General features: G+C 37.5%; 1 pseudogene; it reads left to right on the forward strand.

The window, feature by feature from the left end:
• The first annotated feature begins 10,390 nt into the window (after positions 1-10,390).
• Positions 10,391-12,270, forward strand: LOC149159138 (WUSCHEL-related homeobox 8-like; annotated as a pseudogene).
• The last annotated feature ends 7,925 nt before the right edge of the window (positions 12,271-20,195 follow it).

Here is a 20,195-nt window from a genome sequence, read left to right on the forward strand (position 1 = left end):
CCACTGTGATGGGAGAGATCTGTGGCTAGCCTTCATCATGTCGGTGTAAGCATTCCAGTGCGTCCCGAAGAAGGGTATTTTGTTTGTCATGTACATGATTATTCAAGGTACCTAACTTGGTGTAGAGCCTCACTAGTTCTACTATGTAACGCTTGATATTTTCTCTTGAGATCGACATATCTCCCGTGCGAGTGGCTTGTCTATATGTCTCTATGAATGCCTGCACCTCATTGTTGATCTCCTCCTAATTTTTTACCTATCCAATCTCTCCTATGGAGGGGGGCCCATGTACTTGGGTCACTGATTCCAAACTATTGAACAATTGTCTATAGGAGGCCAGCACCCTCTCCGCATCTTTGACCAATTTTTCTCTGGACTGAACTTTGATACGAAGTTGGACCCTTGTATTTTGAATAGTGATCCAATATTTCCTGGGGACTACTGTCAGGGCTTCAGGGTATTTTTCAAACCACTCATGTATTTTATCTAATGCGGTCATGGCCTCTTTGAGCATGGAAACCCTTTCTTTTGAGTGAGTTTGAATGGTCACTATGGGTGCTATATTGTGGTGCATTTTTTCATTTCTTCATACACTACTACCATAGTCTCCCTTAGGATCTATGTTTCTAATGTGACTACCGCTTGGAATTTAGCTGAGCTTGTGTGTAATAAGCAGAGTGTCACATTTTCCTCCTCCATCCTTCTCTTCCCTTGTTCCACAACGGTGGCCTTTTGCTCAGATGTGTATAGCCTGTTTTGCAAATTTTCAATTTGCTTACTCATTCGGGCTACATTGTGTTATGTGACAGCCACGAATGTTGTTCCGACAGAGACGATCATTTGAGGATTTGTTGTGATATTTGGCACAATATCCATTGTCGTAGTTACTAAGAATGGATCAGCTAGGTTCCTGCTGTAAGATGTCTTCCTCTCCTGTATAATTTTGAGGTTTACTTCATCAAATGTCATTTTAGTTAGATCTAGAACCTCTTCGTCTTGCTCTTTTGAGATGCCTAGCTCTCGGAGGGGAAAGTGTCCACCAGTGAGGGGAGTAATGGGAGGTACATCCAAAGGAGGAAGATCACTTTGTCCTGATCCTAAGTCAACTGCTTTGCTTGTCTCTCCTTGTTCCTTTACCTTAGTTTCATTCTCCCTGTCTATCCTAAGCTCCTCCTCCTGTTTCCTCTTTTCCCCTTCTGCTACTGCACGTTGCCTTTCTAGCTCCTCCTCCATGTTCTTTAGTTCTTGTTCTAATCTTTATTGTTCCTCTTGGTTTTTCTTTGCAGCTTCTTTTTCTTGTCTTTGCTTTTCAGCTTCTTCTTGCCTTTTCCTCTCTATCTCATCTTGTAATCTTTTTTCTTCCTCCTACCACCTTTTCTCATCTTCTTGCCTTTTCTTCTCTATCTCATCCTGCACTTTCCTTTCTTCTTCTTTCCGCCTTTTCTCTTCTGCTTGTTTTCTCCTTTTCTCGTTCTGGCTTTGGTCGCCAGATTCCTGCGATTGTTTTCTCTCCAGTTCTATTTTCCTCTTTAGCTCTTGCTTCTTTCTTTCCAATTTGGCATTTCTTTGTATGAGCGTAACTTCTTCTTCCTCGTTGCCGCTTAAGGGGTCTTCAACTGCTTTTCCTTTTCGCTTCCCTGATTCCTCAGCTCCCTTTGGTTTTCTTTCTCCAAGGCTTACATCCTCCTAGAAATCATCAAGGAGCTCATATTTTATGGCCTATTGCTCACTAGGGCTACCAATTCCTAATCTCATCCTCGAGATCCTTCCTGGTATGGGCACAACTGAATTTTGCCTTCTTGCAATGGGTAGCTACGACTTTCTTGAGGTTATACGTTCGGTAATTTAGGGTCACAAAATGGCTCCCTTCCAGTTCTTTGGCTTCTGCTTCTACCTGTTTGAATATTTATACTATGTATGCCCCAATAGTGAGAGGGAAAGGCGGTCAAGGTTTCTTCTTGCCTTTGTTCAAAACCTTCAAGAAACCTTGTGTCATTTGGTAACAGACCTCTCGTAGAAGTGTCCTATCTGTGACGAACTTGGGCAGAGCATGAGGAGCTTTATGAGTACCGAACATCCTGATGATCATTCCTTCATCAATGGGGAACCAATGAGCTACTTTAACCACGGTCCTCATGGCTCTCTATGACATGCAAGGTGGTTCTTCCCTAAATAGCAGTTGGTATAATGGGATGATAAATGTTTCAGATATTACATCCAACATGCTTCTATAAGCTGTGTCCCAGAAGACTTTGTAGTGGCAGTGGACAAGTTGGGCTACCAATGTGTCCCAATTACAGCTCCAGTGCTCGAAGTGGCACCTCAAATAGACAGCATCAAGGAGGTATGAAGACATATAAAATTTTGGAGGTTGCTCGAGGGGTGGGCTTTGGGCAGTGGCTATGTTTGTCCTCAAGGATGATGAGAGGATGCTCGCCCAATTAAAAATAGTTCCTTGAGTGGTGACAACATACATGAGTGGAACCCACGTGCCGAAAAAAAACACAAACGGCCTTGCCATATAGCCGACACATCATTGCAGCGATTAACTGATATTCTTTACATAGCCCCTCTATCTTGTAAGCCTGGTTTATCTTGACCTGGAATTTCGCAGGTTCTTGCCAGCAATCCCTCGAGATGTCTTTCGTTGGGATGGTGAACCTAGTGAGCCACTTGGTGTTAAAAATCTATTTCTTCTCAGGGAATTTGTAGTAGGTGTTGATGTTTGTTGAAGCAATGGTGGCTATGGGTGCTCCATCATGACCCCTGATCATCCAGTCATCTATGCTTGTACACTGCAAGATCCACTCGATGGTTTCAATGCAAGGTAATATTGGTGGATGAGTCGTTACTTTATGTAATTTTGACCTCTTGACATTGATATATGCTTGGAAGTCCTCCTATGTTTTTGGGATATCCTTCTTAGAAAATTCCTCATAGATTGCATACCAGGAGAGCCTGGTGGTTTTATTTATGTTGCAAGCCGTGTCTGTAAAGATAGGTGGCTATTCTTCTAGATTGGCCTCCCATGCCCCACTCCCTGAGGTGCCTTGAGCTAATTTAGTAGTCGGGTGACCCATCTTGTCTTCAAAAGAAGAAATGGATATGCACTCAAGCTCGATGTCACCTAGCATGTCAAAAAGGCAATCCCACGATGAGAGAGATGGCATTTCAATCAATTGCAACCGTAAAATAAAAGGATACTTAGCTGGTGAAATTAAGGTGGCAGGGAAGGCAAGTCACACAGTCAGAGATGTTAAGAATGCGACTGAGGTCAAAAGGTCGAGGAGTGAATGCAAGGTCGTGATGCACAAAATTTGGTTGCAGATCAGATAGTGGGTGGTGGTCATAGGTCGCGAAGATGAGGAAACGTGAAGTCACAAGGGGAAGGGTATTGCGGCCGTAGGGTGCATGACTACGGCTCAGAAATGCTCAAGGAAGGCCCTAAATGGCTTTGAGAGACCGAGGTCACTCTCAGAGGGATGGAGTTTAGGCTTCCTGATAAAATGAGGGGATCATATGCAAGGCGAAACTAAAAAATTCGGAGTGCAGGTACGAGGAAAAGGCTAGGAAAACCTGTGAAGCATGAAAAGGAGAGGAATGCTAAGTAAAAGGATAAACCCTAGGGCGAGGGATAAACCAGAGGTTAGGAGGGGAAGGCACACTTAGAAGGAAATAATGATTGCAAGAGGGAGGATTGTTACTTAACGGAGTCTAACACGTGCGCGAATTCGGATCGGAGGGGCTTCTAGTGCAACCAACAAATCCTTGACAAATGCAACTGGGTTCCCTCCTATTTATAAAATAATCACACATGTGGAGGTCGCGAGGGTTGGGAGTGTGACTATTGTGACCTTGCGACTCAAAGGTCGCAAAGTCGCATGAGTCACGAGGTCGCGTAGGAGGACGTGCGTAGGCGGTGCGACCTTGCGACCTTGTGAGTTTCAGAGTCACATAATCGCACAATTGACTAACGGTAATTAAGGTGACTTTGCGACTTTGTGACTTTATGACTTAGAAGGTCAAGAGGTCGCAATATAGCTGAGAGGTTGGAGGTGCGACTACGCGACCTTGCGACCCGTGAGTCGCTGTGGTTGCAATGGTTGCCATGGTCACAATTATTAGTGATAGTCGCATTATGACTCTGTGACCAACCTACCAAGGCGGGAACTAGCGACTTGGCTTAACTTAGTCAAAAACATGGATTTCTCTTCAGGTTTACCTACATTGATGAACCTTCGGGCATGACCTAGCAGGGTCGAAGCTTAGACCTGATGTAGGGGCTCCAAAAAATTTAATGGTTACCCGGATTTTTGGCGGTGTTGTTGCCATAGCTACAACAGGCCGATATGGATGATACCCGCATTTGTAAGGTGTAGCTTAAGCTCATTAGGTAGCCTGTGTGTGTTACCACATCCGATCCAGGAGTCGACACCTATTCTCACTGATGTGCCAGATTGGATTCTCCATGTGACTCCCCTGCGGATAATGAGCAGTGAATTAAGAACAACTTTCCAGATGATTGATATCCCTGATTTATTCAACTGCGATTGTTGAAGCCAGTCCATCAGGTTTAGGGGGGCTGTTTATTTTGAAGAGGCCACCTTATTCCACAAGTTGTTTGAGGTGATTAGTTGCCATCCAAGCTTGGCCACCAGTGCGGAGGAGAAATCATTTAGCCCCTCCACATTTCTTTGGGAGAGCAAGCGCCTCCCATTGGGCCCATGCATATATTCTCCTTAGTTGATTACCTTTCCATAGGAACCTGCAGCAAAGATTTTATATTCTGGAGAGTATACCTTTGGGTATCCATGCCAGAGACATCCAATACATCGGGGTGGCTTCTAGAATAACTTTGATAAGATCTAGTCTGCCTGCTCTGGATAGGTACTTGTGGTACAAAATGTTGAGTCTCTTTTCCATCTTAGATATTAACCAAGTCCAATTTGCTATCTTATAGCCATGGGGCTTTAGCCTGTATCCCAGATACCTTATGCCATCTTCCATGTGGAGTAGAGTAAAAGGAAATTTGTGCAGAGCATGTACTATATCTCATGGGAAGAGCAACCAGTGGCTATTATGGTGGACTTGGTATTGTTTATGACCATTCCTGAGGCAACATGAAATAAAGAGAAGGTGTTCTGCAATGTAGTTAAGTCCCCAATGCCTCCATTGAGAAAAATCAGTACATCATCCACAAAGAGTAAGTGTGTCAGGGTGCATCTGTCAGTAATTATGATTCCTCTAAGCCTTCCCCTGCTATGTTCCTCTTTTATGAGTCTGTTGAACCCTTCCATGATGAGTAAAAATAATAATGAGGACAGAGGGCAGCCCTTCCTGAGTCCTCTTTCAGAGTGAAAGATGGGTGATGCCACCCCATTTACAAGGTCACTAAAATATACATTAGCTATACAGCACATAATCCATTTTATAAATTCATAGGGGAAGCCTAAGTGAGTTAGGAGCATTCTAATGTAGAGCCAGCTTACTCTGTCAAATGCTTTTGAAATATCTACCTTTAGAATCATACCTTTCGTCTTCTTCATCTGGATGGAGTGCAATACTTATTGATCAATCCCAACAACCTCATGGATCTGTCAATCTTGTAGGAAAGAAAATTGCTCAGACGAAATGTGGGCAGACAGAATTGGCTGGAGGCGATTGGCTATAATTTTGGCGATGATTTTGTATATGCAATTGCACAAGGAGATGGGCAGAATTCATCATAGGAGGTAGGGTTGTCTGATTTGGGGATGAGGGTGATGAAGGTGGTCTTGAAGACCTCATACATCTTCCCATTGATCAACAGTCTTCTACAACTTTTAGAAGATATTCTCCAAGTGTATCGAAGAAATCCATGTAGAATTCCACGGACCAACCATCCGGTCGTCGGCTCTTGTCGCGCTTGAACCATTTTAACGTGGCCTCAAGTTCCCCCATTGGGACCTCCCTGTTGAAGTCCAAGGCAGCTTCCTGAGCTACAAACCTAGGGAAAATTTGTGCTATGCGAATGACTTCAGCCAGTGTAGCATTTGGGGGTGCCCTGTAGATCTACTTGAAATGGGATGTGGCCATGCCTGCTAATTGCGGGAAGGTGTTCATAGTGTTGCTCTGCTCATTTGTTAGTTTCCATATGGTGTTGATGGCTTTGCACCCATTCGCAAATTTGTGATAGAATTTTGTATTATCATCTCCTTCTAGTAGCCAGATAGCTTTGCTTCTCAGTCTCTAGGTTTCTTCTCAGTCCTTTAATATTTTGCTTCTCTTGGATAAGAGGGATGTAATCTTATCCTTATGCTCTTGAGAGGTGTATATCCCTCCTTGATCATTTTCGAATGCAATTATCTCTTCTTCAGTTGCCCTAAGTATTTGGTCATCCTGTTCTCTCTTATTATGTGCCCAGATTTTGGATAGTCTCTTCTGTTCCCTCATGTTGTGTGCAAAACCTTCGACAATGTTCCCTCCAGCAATAGGGGGGTGAGGCTTCCAATATTCAGTTACCATTCGAGAATAGGTTGTACCCCTTAGCCAGGAGGAGTTGAATTTGTAGGGGGTTTTTGGTTTATTCATTCCTCCTCTTATTTCAAGTTAAATTGGCAGATGGTCTAATATGCCCCCAGATCCAACCCATTTATGGTATATAAATCCCATACTTAGCAATCGGTCCTTTATGAGGAAGCGATCAAAACTTCTGGCAAAGCTATCCTCTCCAATCTTGTTATTCCTCCAGGTAGGTTGAAGTTTGGTTGATGGGATATCAATAAGACTGTGATTCTCTAGGATGTTCTCGAAGAATGCAGATAGGGGGTAAATCTAGGCATGATTTCTCTAGGATTCCGTGAATCCAATAGAAAAATTTAGGTCCCCCCAAGGATTATATAGTCCTGTTGTAGGAGATTAGTGTTCAGCAAACGATTCTAGTATTTAGCCTGGTTTTGGCAAGATCCATACACATTGATGATCCTAATATATGTGTCAAGATCTGATGAGTATATGTCCGCCCCTATGTGTCCAATGCCACCCAAATTGTTACATGTTTTTATGGTACGGGAATTAATACACGAGGTTATACCTCTCGACCGTCCATTAACATCAAGGGATTGAAAATACCATCCAGGGAGCCAGGATTCGAGCAGGAGGGTGATAACATTAGCTAGACCCAAAGTTTCTTGGAGGAAAAGGACATCAACCGATTCAGTGTTAAGTAGTCTACGAAGAACTAGTTTTTTCCCAGGGCTAGCTAACCCTCAACAATTGAAAGAAAGAAGCTTCATGGGGGGGGAGCATCCAGGGTGTTTAATTCTCTAAGTACCCAATCGATAGTGTTGTCTTCCAGATGTTATCTCTTCCCCAGCCTGTAATTTTTCTTTAGAAAAGGAGGAAGGTCGACCTCGAGGTGGCTTCGGGGGAATGGTGGGGTGTCCAATCCAATGCCCATGGAATCAGGGGCCTATGAATGTACCCAGGATCGAAGAGGGTATCTGGGGGATAGGGTTCCTTGTTCAGTGTCAGAGGATTTTGCGGGGGCAACCTCCGGAAAGGATAGCGGGGTGCAAGAGAAGATGGGGGGAGGGGGGTGAAGAGAGCATGATAGGGTAATGGGAGGCTGAGTGATGGAAGCATAGGCCTGATAATTAACCGAAGTAAATACCAAGCAAACAGATGGAGAAGAGAGATGTACAGAGGAGGGGGTAGAGTCGAACATACCCGTGAAGAGCGCAACCTCTATAGTCGCTATTTCCCTGGTCAGAGGAGGTGAGGGAGGCCGATATGGTGCTTTGCCATGCTTCTTCGTGGCCTCTTTGACTGGTGCCTCCACTGCTGCAACAAAGACAGTGTGAGTCGCTACATCTTCAGATGAGGGTGGATTCTCTGGAGCTTGAGGGTCCTTTGTAGGTATGGTCTTTCCTTTTTCCCCTACTCGAGCCTTGCCATTTAGAGGGCATTCCTTATATAGGTGACCCACATTGTGGCACCTTCCGCATCGAAATAGAACCCCCTCATAATAAAGTATCTGCAATCGGGAGAAATTCCTCCATTGTAGGGTGATGTGCTCCTGTAAACCCTCCCTGGTATCTAGGTGAACCAAAATCCTCGCATATTCCATCATACCAATGGAGAGGTATGATTTATAATGCTCCAGATAGGAGCCCAGAGAGTTTCCAATGCGCCAAAAGATGTCTTCATACCAAAATTGAAGGGGTAAACCTAGTAGATGGACCCATACTGACCCAACGCCTAGTTGTTCTCTCTCTAGGTTGAAAAGAGGGTTCCATCGGCGCAGGAGGACGAGGGCTTGTTCAATGTGCCATAACGAGGATAGGGCCCAATTCATATGCTCAGCTCTAGAAAAACGCAACGTGAACCATCCTCTTACAAAGGTTTGGACGAAGGGTAACTCGGCCAAGTGTTGTCCCCATACCTCCGACATCCATAGCTTCAATCGAGCCTCGCTGTAGCTCCCAACCCGAACCCTTCCAACCAGGACTCGGTCAGCAATGTCCATTGTGTCTCCCCACTGAATATCCTTGCCAAGGCAAATGATGACCTCGTCTACCCTGGATTTAACACACTTGTGTTTCTTGCTCGGTCGATGACCTACGTCGGTGGTGTCCTGTCAGCATTCGCTTGAAGGAGGGTTTGGTTGAGGGTGTTCAGGGTTCAGGTGCAGTCTGGTTGGGAAGACGTCCGAGAGTGGAGGGATTCCTATGAAGCTACCAAAGAGGGGAGCAGATAGAAGAGTCGCAAGGGGAGTCCCCTGAACTGTAATCGAGGGTTCTTCGGGGAGAGGGTAGTAGGGGATATGAGAACCGGCAAATGGGGGGGAGGAGGATAGTCCGAGGAAATGGCAGCTAGGTTAGGGTTAATGAAACTGACCGCAAAATTTAGTAAGGATGGCGATGGGGGTGGGTTGGAGAGTGCCATCCAGCAGGGGGAGGGCTCAGGTAAGGTCACAATCGAGCAAGAGGGCCCCGAGATCGAGGGCAGGGTCGCGACTGTGTCCGACAAATCGCTGCAAAAGGGGAGCAGGCTTTCCATGGTCACATAGGGAGTCATCTAGATGGAGGCACCCTCTAACGGGTCTTCCGAATAGTCTACCATGTCCATATCCATAGCCGCTCCCGAAAATTTCTTGCCAATTGCCTCTGTAATTTGTGAATAACTGTCACAGTGTAACCAAGGGCTGGATGGGGGAGGCAGTAAAAAACGCTTACGGAGTCACGGGAGGTGAAAAGATGAAACCCCGAATAGGGTAAGTGGTGAAGGTTGAAACGGCGTCAGGTACGGCAGCAGGGATAGTCGATTTAGGATGATAGCAAAGGGTAAGGTGCTTCAGAAGTGACTGCAGAGAAACCCTAGCCCTTGTCGAGCAGGTTTCAGAGCTCCATCTGGAAAGATTTCTTCAAGAGGGAAACATGTTATGCTCATTCGTATGAGATATGTCGTTTGAATGAGTGCAATCTCATTCATGAAAAGGGTGTTCAATGCATATGTCATTTATATACAATATTCTTTTGCAAAATGATTGAAATATTAGTTGAGATGGCTCTCCTCAAATAATTATTATAATTGTTATAACTATTAGTTTATTTATAATATAATGTTAATAATATTTTATATTATTATTATTATTATTATATCTTTAATCTATATCTATTGATGTTTATGGGTGTATATTAATTACATTTAATAATGTAATTTTGCATGTAATTGATATAAACTTATCACTATATATCAGTCACATTTATTGATATGATTGTGCTAGTACTTATTTATAATAAACTATCTTATAACACATTTTCTATATCTTAAATTTAAAACAATTTTATCTAAAATTTAAAAAATAGATAAATAACCTCACCATTAATTTCAAATAACAAAATCTATACAAAATAACTAACCTAGCTTGGCATGTTAACTTAAGTTAAAAGGCGTCGTTAATATTCCATAGACACCCTCTGCAAGAGTATATTTTGGAGCCTCGGTTATAGACTGCCATATTGTTATTTGACTTTCAAACCATTTGTGTTCAACCATTTAATGCCATCTGGATCATAGGTTACAGACAGCCACATTGTTATTTGACTTTTAAACCATTTGTCTTCAACCATTCATCCCCTCTGGGTCCTAGGTTATATTTTCATTTGACCTTCAAATCATTGGCGTTCAACCAACCATTCAATGCCCTTATGTAACTAAGGGCACGATGAAATCATTCCACCATTCAGTTATACTCATCACTATTTTCTTGATCATGGCATTTATGGGTGCTTTATAAATTGAGAAATGTGATAGTGATCTATTCACACTTCTTGGAGAGCCCAGTGTAGTTTCGTTGTTCTCGTTGAGTCTATAAATTGCAGGAGCAGCAACAAAGTACCGGGTCAAAGGCAACTACGGCAAAATATCTCCTGCAGATCAGACCCGGTCCCTCCTATGAATTCCAAAAAACATTGGCCCAGAATGTTCCTGAAATCAAAGTCCTCTAATCACTTGCCAGAAACTTCTAATTTTTCAGCCATGAGGCCAACATATTCTGAAGGTCAGCAATATTTTTCTCTTGCATGTCCAAACTAAATCAAGCTTGTATACACGGGAGTATACACAAATACATAGATATAATATTGTCTCATTCATGTTTACATTTGCATAAACAAATATAGTACTTTCTCGGTCATCAGATTGATATAGGTAGTGACATAGGGATCGCAGCTAGTTTGATTAATCAAACTGTAATTTGATAACGTTAAGTTGGGGGAATGGGTATTATTTTATGTTAATGATATAATTCTATAACATGTTGATAAATGTTGTTATAATGGCTTGGCATCTATAAATATTGCAATAGCAACTATAAATATAAATTGTTGTAATAGCTTTGAGTATATGAATATGGTTTTGTTGTCTTACAGCCTTATTAACTCTTTAAGAGTATACCTTCCTCTAACCTGGTACCAACCTCAGTCTAACTCTCTGACCGAAATAAAAACTATTTTTCTTTAGGTTTTAAATTGATTTGCCATTTCAATTAAAAGTCGCATGTACAGTAAAAGATTAAGTTTTGATAGAATTTCATACCGTAATTGGCAATATTAGTAATAGAGATTTGATATTAGTTTTCATAAATATTTTTTCCATACAGCAGGTGCATTGTCACGTAATTATTTGCAGGAGAAGGAAATGTGCATGCCCACAACAAAGTCAAGATGGCATCCAAAACCAGAGCAGATCCAGATCCTGGAAGCTATATTCAATTCTGGCGTGGTAAACCCTCCCAGAGAAGAAATAAAAAGGATCAGAGCACAGCTCGAAGAATTCGGGCAAGTTGGTGATGTAAATGTGTTCTAGAGGAAAGCGAAAGCGACATGTCCAAGATGCACAAAAGTCTAAACTTTGCCCCAAGGGTGCAAAGACCACATCCTCAACTGCATCAACATCAACAACACCAACGTCAACATCAGTGCAGTCTAAACCTATAACGGTTGGAAATCAAGCCCCCTCATCTTCTACTGTGCCAGTATCTTCATTGCCCGGGAACCATTACGAGATGCAGGTGAACCAAGAAATGAGCAATACTCAATGCAGTAACATGCAAGCATTAGGAGGCGCAGGGACAACAGGAAACAGCGGAATTTTGAATGAAGGTACATAGGCACTGATACTAGTGGAATAGTATTGTTACCATGTCTTAATTTCAAGCTGCCAACTTATCATATGCATATATTTGTGCTTTGTTGTGACACAATTGTTTTCATGTCTAATATTAAGCTCGGTCTGCAGGAGGTGTGCAGGAGGACTCCGTGACTAACGCTAACCGATCAATAATTGTATTCATCAATGATGCACTTTTACTCCATTCAGCGCTTTCTTCGGGGATGATGCACTTTTACTCCATTCCACTGGCGAGTCGGTGCTAGTGAATGAATGGGGATTCACCTTGGAAGGCCTGGAGCATGGAGCTAAATATTTCTTGGTATGCTATACATATTCCTTATGTTCATTTATATGGAATCAGTCTTAGTATAATTAAGTCTCAAAAAATTAAATAAATATAGAAGTGTATTGGTCTGATCTGAGTGGCCTTACGGGTATATTTCTCGATCTGAGTGGCCTTATGGGTATATTTCTCTGATCTGAGTGGCCTTATGGGTGTATTGGTCTGATCTGAGTGGCCTTATGGGTATATTTCTCGATATTAAATCTAGAAATGTATTGGTTTGATCTGAGTGGCCTTATGGGTACGTTTTTATTCTATTTTTGCAGATATGAAGGCTATTTTATCACTGGTGGATCTGCTGCTTCCTTGTTCAGCTTCTTGTTGAACACTGTTGCTTTTGCAGCAAAATTCTATGTTACCATTAGCTTCCAAACTTGAGATTTGATATATCGAGGCTATATTTTATTTATTTATAACTTGATATTTTATATTCCATAGTACAAAAGAAAAGGCCTGTTGCACTGTACGGAAGTAGTTTAAATCACTTTTGTTATTCTATGGACCTCATCAGGATCACGGGGCCGAAAACTGGGTGGCTCACGTGCTGAATTATTAGTTTCTATTAATGGATGCTAAGTAAACAATTCAGGTGCACAAAGTTTTAATTATGCGCCTTCCAAATCCCTAACTTTGAAGTATAATTCCTTGGAAACATGTGTGAAGTTGGAAACATGTGTGAAGTGTGAAGTATAGGTTGAATCATAAACAAAAATAAATTATTATATTATTATTATGTTTCGTTATTTTTTATCAACCATGGTTGGTTTATCACGGCTACACAATTAGGGAGGATTAATAGATCATAATAAAGTTGATTTTGGTTTATTATGCTTAAATATAGTAATGGTTGATAATAGAGTATGGTTAATAGATCTTTGACTTTGGGTGACTATGGTTCTTTATGTTAAACTAAAGTTGTTTATGATACTTTATAATTGAGTATGGTTAATCATGTCACATATAGTTGATTGTGGTTGACAGTGGTTCACCATGTTCAAAGTAGGAGAAAAAGGTTGACCATGGTGTACTATAATTAGCCATGTTAATAATGGCCATGGTGTACTATAATTGGCCATGTTGATAATGGTTAACTATGTTGATTATGGTTGAATATGTTGATGATGATTGACCATGGCTTGACCATGTTACACATCACTGACCTTGGTTGAGTATAGTTAAATATAGTAAGTTGTAGTTGACAATAGTTGACCTTAATTTCTAATTCACGTTTTTGTGATCCATATTGAATTAAGAAGAAACTTTCAGTAGAAATCACATAAGAGAGTTTTTATTGACACGTTTCGTACCATCTAGTGTGGTGACAATATGAAGAGGTGGATCTAGGCAAAAGCTTAAATAGAAAGCAATGTAGAGACACCTGGTTCAGATAACGGCTATAAAAATGGCTAGTTTGTGTTTGTGTGTGTGTCAATAATAAACAAGTAGTATATATATAACATTAATTATTAGTAATAGGTTAAATTTGAATAGAAAAAGAATAAAATAAAACAAAAGTCAAACTTTAAATAAGAAGCTAGGTCAAAAAAAAGAAATCAAGACCCTATTACTAAATAAATGAATCAAGATCCTATAATAACTAAAAGAATCTTATTAATTTAATGAGAAAAATGCCAAAATCAAAAAATAATCATAAAAATAAAATTATAATTATAATTAAAGAAAGACTAAGAAACAAATTCAACTATAAAATAACGAGCCAAGGCCCTACAGATAATTCAAGAAATTAATAACTTAAATAAATTCTAACAAAAATCCAAGCTAAGAAGGATTAAGACGATAAAACTATACATAAACAAGGTGGTAAAAACCAATCCAAAAAACTAATTAACAAAAACTTTGGGAAACACCTCCTTTTTATCCAAGGGACCACTCACAAGATTGCGAAGATCTTAAGGAAACATAAGGTTCCGTCAGCCTTTAGGCCTCTAATTACCATCTGAAGTTCCCTAAGATTCGTCAAAGACTCGGTGGACCCTAAATAATTGAAAGGTGTTTATGGTACCCCTTGCTCTTGTGGGACTCCTTACATAGGTGAGACCAATTGCTCAATTAATCAAAGGATTCATGGCGTGTGCCACTGACATTAAGAATGGTAGGACCCACTCCTCTACTTTGGTGGAGCATGCTGATAAATCTAAGTATCATATATGCATTGAGGGTGCCTAAGTCATTGCCAGGATTAGTCATTTCCATCATCGAAAATTTAGGGAGACCCTAGAAATTGAAAAAAGACCCAATAATTTGAATAGAGACAGTGGTTGGAATATTAGCATAGGTTGGGTCCCCATCCTATCTTCTTAATTTTTAATTTTCTTTTTAATTTTTTTTATGTGTTTTTTTTATGTGTTTTTCTTTTTGTTTCCCAAAGTTTTTGTTAATAAGTTTTTTGGATTGGTTTTTACCACCTTGTTTAAGTATAGTTTTATCTCTTGATCTTTCTTAGCTTGCAGTTTTGTTAGACTTTATTTAGGTTATTAATTTCTTGAATTATCTTTAGGGCCTTGGCCCCTTATTTTATAGTTGACTTTGTTTCTTAGTCTTTCTTTAGTTATAATTTTATTTTTATTTTTATGTTTATGATTATTTTGGCATTTTGGCATTTTCCTCATTAAATTAATAAGAATTTTTTAGTTATTATAGGGTCTTGACTCATTTATTTAGTAATGGGTCTTGATTTCTTTTATTTTTTTACCTCGCTCCTTATTTAAAGTTTGACTTTGAATTTTTTTTATTCTTTTTCTATCCAAATTTAGCCTATTACTAATAATTAATGTTATATATATATATATATATATATATATATATATATATATATATATATATATATATATACTTATAAACTAGTCATTTTTATAGGTGTTATTGGAACCAGGGTCTCTACATCGTTCTCTATTTAAGCTTTTGCCTAGATCTGCCTCTTCATCATATCCTGATGATGAACCACACTAGATGGTTTCAAACGTGTCGGCAAAAATTATCCTATGTGATTTCTACTTAAAGTTTCTTCTTAATGGTTGTCCTTGTTTAACTATTGTAGACTATAATTGATTAGATAAATACAATGATTGATTATGTTTAACCATGCTTGACTATGTTGACCATGGTTAACAATGCTTAACCATGTAGATCATGGTTGAACTTGGTTTGACCATGTTTTCCCTTTGTTGTCCATAGGTGACCATGGTAGTCCATGTTAAGAATAGTTGGGCATGGTCAACCATAGTTGGTCATGGATAACCATGGTTGACTATGGTGATATATATTTAACTATGGGTGAATATGGTTAACCAACCTTGTCATCATTTAATTATAGATGACCATGTTGACCATGTTGACCATGATTGAATATGGTTTTGTCATGTTTGACCTTGGTTGACCAGGTTGGCCATCTTGACCAAGTTGACCATGGTTGCTCATGTTGTCTATGGTCGACTATGATTGACCATGGATGACCATGGTTGACTGTGTTTGATCATTGTCAACAATTAGTTAGTCATGGTTAGTTATGGTTTTTTTGTCACATTACAAATTTGATATTTATTCATTGCATTGTCACATTATTTTTTGGTCTAGTTACGATGTTGTTTGTTGTTCATCGTATTACAAAATATATTGTTGTTTGTCATATTTGCAATGTCACTTGTTGTTTATCACATTGTGATGTCATTTTTTGTTCATTACATTGCAATGTTTGTTGTTTTTTACATTGCGATGTCATTTGTGTTCATGACATTGCAAAGCATATTATTGTCCATCACATTGCAATGCCAATTGTTGTTTATTACATTGTGACATCATTTCTTGTCCAATTGGAACGTCATTTGTTTTCCATCACATTACAACATCATATTTTATTCATCACATTGTGACATTGTTTGTTGTTTGTCAAATTATGATGTTAAAATGGGATGTTGTTTGTTGTCCATCACATTGCAACATTGATTGTGTTAATCACATTGCGACTTCAATTTTCATTTATTAATAATTGGGTTAATTTCTATTAATTAATATATTGACTTCTACTAATATTTATTAATGTTTATTAGCATCTACTGATGTTTGTTTATAAATGTTTAAACTATGTTCATACATTAATGTGTCTAATTATTCTTATGTATAGTTATAGTTATTGATGTCTAATATTTAGATCATTCTAGTTTTATGTATGGTTCTACTCTCATATTTAATTCAAAAGTTATCTCTCTAATTTAATAGAACAACCATTGAGTGTAATTTATTGATAAATCATATTTATATAAACCATTACTAAAGTGGTGGACTAATTTTTATATAGTTAATTACTACTATAATAGGCTAATAAACCTATATTTATATTCATAGATATTAATATAATATAATACTATATTATTTGATAAATCATATTCATCCTAGTGAACATTCATCCTTATCAAGGTTTATATATATATAGATAAATACTATCTCTATTTTAATAATATAATTATTAAATATGACGTATAACTTATTGATAAACTATATTTATATATGACTTATTGGTAGACTATATATTTATATAAATTATTAAATAGTAATTAACTAATTTTTATAAAGTTGATAGATTAACAATATTAATGTTCATTATTAATATCCCTGTTATATAACTATGTTTACTCTTTTTATATTAAGTTATAATTGTATGGTCTTTATAATGGAAGAACTTTATAACAATTAAGTTTATTGTTATTATTGAAAAAAATTATTGTTATTCTCCGTTATTATCATAAACAATGATATTGTTATTCTTTATAGTTATGGTAAAGTATCTGGTTGTTATTATAATTATTATTGTGAAATGTATTATTATTATTGTAAATGGAAAATTGTGTTGTTATGTTTATTTATTTATTATTGTAGTATAAATTTTATTAAATATGAATTATTATTGTAAATTATTATTTATTTTAATAGATTTATTTATAAAATTTACAATTTTTATATATTTACTAAAATTTTAATTAGAGTAAATATAATTAAATTTATTATAAATAAATTCTAATCACTTTATTTTAAAAAAAAATAATTTCTATAATTACTTTTTATTTAATAAATTTTATTATTTTTATTGTTATTTTCAATAAAAAATAAGCAATAATGGAAAACCATTGTAAATTTTTATTTACTCTATTCAATTTCTTCATAAAGTTTATTGTTTTTATGGTTATTTTCATTTATCACTGTTAATGTTATTCTTTGTGGTTTATCATAGTAAACCATGAAAATATTATTCTTTATAGTTTACTCCTCCATCACATTGTAAAGTGTAAATTGTATCTTGCTAAACTTATAAAATTTATTGTTCTTTATTGTTATTTTAGTTTATCATCGTAAACAACTATAATGTTATTCTCTATTGTTCCCTCGTTGTTATAATATTGTAAACTATAAACCAAATATAAATTCAATGTTAAACGAAATATCAATGTAAATATAGAAAAGTGCATTATCGAAATTGAATATTGAAATGAAATATTAACCTCTGTATTGAAACTTAAATGTAACTCCAGATAACTATTAAAAATTATATCATATAAAAATTTTGCTTCATACTTTAATGTATCAATTTTCCTACCAACATAATCAGCGTTACAAAATCATGATATGTTAAAAAATTAAACCAATAATCAGGTTAAAAAAGACAACATATAATCATATAATAAATAAATTATAGTTATATCAAATTTGATAATCAAAGGCACATCACGTTAATTCCAATTCCATGTAATAGTGATAACAAACAAAAAACGCTAGGTTGACAATCTACCCAACATCACTTAAAAATTAGCGTTGCAATCCACCACCATAAGCCTCCAACCATCACTTGAAAATTCAACTCCAATCCACCACTATAACCATTTCAAAGAATCTCAATTGTGGTGCAATTTCAAAGACTCTCGGTCCTGTTAATGCAATTTCAATTGCAATATTTGTGGGATGACTTTAGTATGGTGCCATTGCAATAGCTCCAATAATTTAATAAATTAACATGGAAGTCAAGATGGACTTTAGATATATATCTATATATATATGTATGTATGTATGTATGTATGTATGTATGTATGTACATATATAGATATAATGCTGGAAAGGTTGTTTAAAAATTAGATAAATTTTATATATGAATACTTTCATAATTTAAAGCAAAGGATATCAAATATTTCAAAATGTAAGCATACAATACTACCCAAAATTCACCATAGGACCTCTTCTATCTAACATGCACGCTCTACGGCTCTTCTTGGCACAACATCAAAGGCCCTTCCATTTCCTTTCATATGGCTAAGGTCCAAGAAATTTATACTATCCACCTATGCTAGAATAGGAAGTTGTCCTTCATTAAAATTTCAATTTTAATATTAATCAACTGAAATCTGAAAAGGTCAACTAAAATTTGGTCACTAAATTACCATATGGTTTGTTTATAGCTTGTTTAGTAAATGTGTTTAATAAATTTTCATCCATATGATTGTTTACTAATGAAACCAGTGAAGGTGCAAAGATTTTACTCACTAACATTGTTGCAACCACTACTATATGTTTTTAATGCTAGTAACAAAATGTCAAACCTAGGAGAAATATGGAGAAACCCTTTTCATATGTGATTAGCTTATTACTTTTTCTTTCTTAAATTATTTATTTGTATTTTTATAGAGTTTAAGCAGAAATTGCATAAGAAATAACACCAGTAAAATTACTGCAAAATGATTCCAAACACTAAAATTCCAAAAGCCACATATATATGACATTCTCTTCCTTTTAAAAAGAGCTGAGACATTCTATTCACGAACAAAATTGACATTAGATATATATGTGAAACAAACTTGACATTATATATATATATATATATATATATATATATATATATATATATATATATATATATATATATATATATAGACTTTAACTTCACCATAAGCTTTATAGTTGGCGCGAAGATGCAAAGTCCGCCTCCAGTAACCCTAGGACTTCCAACTTTGTACCGATTTTTCAATAGCATTTTGCTTATGTCAGTCGCAAAGGTTCTTAGAGATCGGATCTGATTTGGGGAAGAATGTTTTTTCAACTTCCCGCTAGGCATTGTAACCCAATCAAGATTGTGAGCCTTCCAGATCTGAGTTTTTTCCAAAAGTTCATTTTCGAGTTGTAAGACCTAAAAAAATTGTTTTTCACTGGCCGACCGATCGTGATGGCTAGTCTGGCCCATGATAGCTAGTGCTCTCAAGAGGTCATGGATTTCAATATCTTAGTGGAAAATGGCCCTAAGTTTCAAAAGGCCCTTCTTCCAAGTTTGTGAAAAAGATTGATGAGATCCCAAAAATTGTGATCTAGACTCCTCAAGCAAGATCAAGGGCTCTTCAACTTGTAAATTGGGGTTTGATTGGGCAATTCAAGGGTCTATGGCCCTCACCTTGATCTATCGGATCTTACATAGAAACAAACTAAAATCCCAAGATGAAGGGGGAGGTGGTTTCCACTTTCATCTATTGGATCTTAAATAGAAACAAACTAAAAGCCCAAGATGAAGGGGGAGGTGGTTTCTTCCTTTGTAGAAAAGGGTTTTTTTAACATTTTATTTTGAACTCAAGGAAGATTGAGATTTGATTTTCAGAAGTAGGGCTTGATCCATGGAATCTAAACTTTAACCTCAAGGTCAAGGTCAAGGTCAAGTTGCTGGAATGATGTCACCTTTAGACTCATTGGAAATTATTTGGGAAAATTGTGATATCCTCATAAACATTATGGGATAGGTCAAGTTGCTAGAATGACGTCACCTTTAGAGAGCTAGGTCAAGTCGCTAGAATGATGCCACCTTTAGAGGGCTAGGTCAAGTTGCTAGAATGATGTCACCTTTAGAGGGCTAGGTAAAGTTTCTAGAATGATGCCACCTTTAAACTCCTTGGAAATTCTTTGGGAAAATATCTTGACTGTGCAAAACCCCATGAAGGCTTATTTGCATGTGCCTGAACTTTTGTTGAATTGGATTTCGAGGAGGGGCTTCCGACAGCAATAAATTGTTGCATGGATGATAAGACATACCTCCAGGAAGTGGATTATGACTAAATCCCATTCAAGTGCCAAATTTTCCATGAATATGGAAATTTTACCAGAAATTGAACCAAATCTCCAACCACTCAAGAAAATCAGAGAGAACAAGGGGATG

Source organism: Pinus tabuliformis, chromosome 5_2 (genome assembly GCF_031772625.1).
Source record: "Pinus tabuliformis cultivar Carrire ecotype Pingquan chromosome 5_2, CPIR1, whole genome shotgun sequence".
NCBI lineage: Eukaryota > Viridiplantae > Streptophyta > Pinopsida > Pinales > Pinaceae > Pinus > Pinus tabuliformis.